This window comes from Clytia hemisphaerica, unplaced genomic scaffold, assembly GCF_902728285.1.
Source record: "Clytia hemisphaerica strain Z4C2 unplaced genomic scaffold, Clytia hemisphaerica genome assembly, whole genome shotgun sequence".
Taxonomy (NCBI): Eukaryota; Metazoa; Cnidaria; class Hydrozoa; order Leptothecata; family Clytiidae; genus Clytia; species Clytia hemisphaerica.
In genome coordinates this window covers 191,736-195,884 of record NW_027104494.1, presented here as the reverse complement: position 1 = coordinate 195,884, position 4,149 = coordinate 191,736, and the positions used below count along the sequence as shown (strand labels likewise).

Sequence of the window (4,149 nt, the reverse complement as noted above, 5' to 3'; positions counted from 1 at the left end):
TTCTTACTTTTTTGACTTTTCACTTTTCTTTGACCCGAGCTTATGAAAAAACCGACCCTTAGAGAGACTGATTTTGACTTTTTGTTGTTTTGGTAACCCTTAGAGAGACTTTGGGAGGGTGAAAACTCTACCGTTAAGGCACACACATACCCAGTACCCATTTTTGTATCTATTTTGTATCTTTTCGAGTTTGGTACAAGTAGGCTGGAACCATGTTGTTATGAGTTCAATTGGTATACACGTGCCTAATCACCCGTACACACCATCTGTATACTAACCTTTTATGTGGCATCATGAATTTTGTTTACTTTTCTTATATGTGTCCTAAATTTCTACTTATTAAGAAAAAGAAAAAATACGTTTCTCTATAATCATATGGATAAAAAAATCGCACTGGGAGAGAGATAGAGACAGAGACAGAGACAGAGCAAGCTATTATTTTTTCAACTATGGTACATCCATTGTTTTCTATTACTAATTAATAAAAAACAGTAACTTTTTCGTGGCTCATGGTGTTCGAACCATTTAATGTTTTTCCTAAAAATCGAAAGCATGATTAAAATCCTTTTTGGTTACAATTTTTTTATGAGAACGAGGAAATTTTGCTTGAGCCTTAGCTATTCTTATACTTTTTTTTCGAAAGCAGCCACTGAGGAGCTTTTTTTAATTAGCTGTTCCGGAGGCCTATGTGGGCTGGAAATCACTCACTGAGCTGTTCCAGGAAAATTTGAAAAATTACTCTCCTGGAAAAATACAGCTGTTCCTAGAAAAAATATGAAAAATTTAGCTATTTGCCCCTTGGCTGGAAATTCGGAGCTGTTCCTGTTTGCCAGCTAGAAATTCGGAGCTGTTCCGAAAATCAGCTTAAAAATTGGAGCTGTTCCTGTTTGTTGCCAGCTGGAAAATCAGATCTGTTCCTGGGTAAAAATTAGAGCTGTTCCCAAAATATTGCGCAATTCCAGCTGGAAATATTCGAGCTGTTCCCAAAGATTATTACGCTGTTCCAGCTGGAAATATATGAGCTGTTCCCATAATATTGCGCAATCTCAGCTGGAAAAATCGAGCTGTTCCCGTAATATTGCGCAATTCCAGCTGGCAAATGGGAACAGCTATTTTGAAAAAAATAAACACTCCACTTTTTTGTTAGCTTTTCCTGGACAGTAAAAACCTTTTTTTCATAAACCATAAGCTGTTCCGGACAAAATACAATTTTCCAGCTGGAAATTTTGAGCTGTTTCTGGGAAACTAGAGGTGTTCAATTTTTTGAAAAATTCTCCTGGCTGGCAAATGTGAACAGCTATATGACGATTTTGCCTCGGTGGCTGCTTCTGCTTTTTATACTTTCAAGCCTCAAATTTTTCTTATTGAGAGTTTTTTTGCGGTAATTGGGGTTCCCTCATTTCACCCTAGTTTTACTACTTATATTTTGAATATTATGCGTTGAGGCTGAATTTTGTTCTAGAATTGCTCTTATTTTCTTTCATCATCAAAGTGTCGTGAATAAAATTTCATGTTTTTTGATACATACGACTTTTTCAGGAAGTTTTCCTATATAAATACAGATTTTCTCATAATTTTTACATTTACTCTCTTTTCCTCAGGACTCTCAACCCAGGCTCCATTACCATCAGGTAATGGGAAAACAACTGATCATATATGGATTCCCAGCTGTAAGTTTTAAATACACGATGTCAAAAATTTTTGCAGCGTTATTAGTGTTTTTAAATGACAAGATCTATAGTTTCAAGATATTTTCCTTTTTGTAAAAAGAACTGTATACAGTAGTGCATCATTTTTCAATTTTCCAACCCTTTCAAGCTATTTTTCCACTCTTCACGACATGAAAGCTGGATTTTTCTTAAATAAGACTCTCTTCAGTGTATTTTGCTCATGTCAATCCTTTCTACGGTGCTTTTCCAGGATCTAAAAAAAACCCACCCATCCGTCAGCAATTTTTGCCAAGTGCCCCGGGAACATTCTATGATTGTAGTCTCACTTTTTTCATAAAATAAGGGATGGTAATTTTGGGAAGGGAAGAATTAGAATGAGAATAATTTTGAAGTGAAAACTTCAAACCAATGTATCATCATGTATCTTTTATAGGGCAAAGATTTCGAGAATGCATCTGAAATCATTAAAGGTTTCAAAGCGATTGGCCATTCTGTCAGATTTGTTAGATTTGTTTCCAGGTAAATTTTCTTATTGAAAGGTTAAAACTGAATGATTTATACCATTATTTATCTACGGGGGCCTTAGGAAAAATTGGGTAAGAGAACCTGTTGAATTTTCAAAGCTATACAAGATTTTAATTAGAGTTATATCTAAGTTATATCTAAGCTACCATCTCTGGATGGTAGAAGAAATTCTATTTCTCCACATACCATATTCATCTAATATGTATGATCTTTAGATACGCGGAAGTGCATTTTCAAACAAGTGAGGAGGCCTACAAAGCCTTCTTTGCTGAGGAATTAAAAATTTTTGGGCGACGTGTTTTCAATACAGCCGAATGACTATGTAAATAATTTGTAACATATTGTAAATAATTGAAAAATATATACGAGAGACAAACCAACGTTTTGTATTGAGTTCGTTTTTGAGAATGGAATATTATATTTTGGTCTTACTTTTAGTCTTACCTTAGTGACTCATGATTCATGGGTCAGCGTAGATTTTCGAACTGTTCATACCTACTCTCGGGTGCATAATAAGCATCCACCCCCACCCCCTTTTATCAATTCTTTCCAGCCAGGACATTTGATTTTTTTTATTACTGACACTCATTATTCTCTCTACTGACAATCATACTTGAAATATTTAGAATTAAAACATTTTAACTTTCCTTGAAGTTTTTACATATTTATGTTCACTGCATTACGAGAGTAGTCTAATGATTTTATTTTATTGGGCACCCATGGCTTTAATATGTTTAACATCAATACACTAGAAATGCCAATGCTCTTAATACCACTCAATAAGTTATTTCTGAAAATGGTACATAGTGAAAGGGACCACAAAATTTGATCTAATTAGAGAAAGTTTCGAATAGCGGAGTGTCGAGTTAGAGAGATTCTACTGTAATTGCAAAGAAACCTTACAACGATCAACTGTAAAGGTTTGACTTTAAAAACTAATTTTTTCGCGGCTCTTGCCGTCATTTAAAGATCCCTTACTCCCATCCCTTCCCTGGGATTGATTAAAATCCTCTTCTTTGGGGGTAAGCGAGGGGATGGAGGCACACAATAGTTTTTAAGCTTTTCTGATCCGAAAATTTTAGCCATTTTAGCCAAACACTTATTCCTATTAATAATTCTACTATTAATTTTGACGAAGAAAACTTTCGGGATGCACTCAAATATTTTGGATCATCTCAGTAGAAATTTTGAATAGGTATTTGGTCGAAAATTTCCAAACAATCCAAAGTTCTCAAATAAAACAGGAAATGAAATCATAGAGCTTTTCAAGAATTTCATTAAATATTTTTGCTTAAAAATCTAGACATGTAAAAAATTAGTGGCCTAATAATATTAAAGTTGTTACAATCACTCATCATTCACAAACAAGGGAACGATATTGTCATACCTTTCTGAAACGATAATTCAACTTCATCTTTGAATACAACTTCTGTTTTACAATTTTGTAAGAACCGACATTAAATGATTACGAATTCTAATAGTTTAAATTTCGAAAATAAAAGATGCATAACAAACAAGAACGTTTCGTTAACCTCTATAGGAAGTATTGTTCCTCAACGAAAATCAAAAACCAAATAATTTTCCCCTTAACAAAATTAATATTTTAGGAACTAACACACGAAGCCTTCAATTTATATAGGGTCACTCATCCAGGACCTGTATCGAATAACGCACACGAAAAGTGGAAGAATCTCGGTGGAGAAGATGCCTTGTGATTTGTTTGGCATGTGGGGAAGCGGGACAGGGGTTGTGAGAGAGGGTAGAGCTGGGAAGGTGTGGGATAGGGACTTTAGCGGGAGGGTTGTTTTCAATTTTCAGGTTGAGAAGGGTGATGTTGGTATCAATCATCTATGATAGTATGTACAAATCAATTCACCAAGACTGCTCATTGCATGCATACCACAACCATGTCAAAATCATACAGTTTTAAGAAAAATAGACAAAAATCTATTTA

General features: G+C 34.6%; 1 long non-coding RNA gene across 1 annotated transcript; it reads left to right on the top strand.

Moving 5' to 3' along the window:
• The first annotated feature begins 1,607 nt into the window (after positions 1 to 1,607).
• Positions 1,608 to 2,575, top strand: LOC136821620 (uncharacterized). Its single transcript, XR_010848780.1, has 3 exons — positions 1,608 to 1,670; positions 2,104 to 2,189; positions 2,411 to 2,575. It is a non-coding gene; the product is annotated as an uncharacterized lncRNA (long non-coding RNA).
• Positions 2,576 to 4,149: the final 1,574 nt, after the last annotated feature.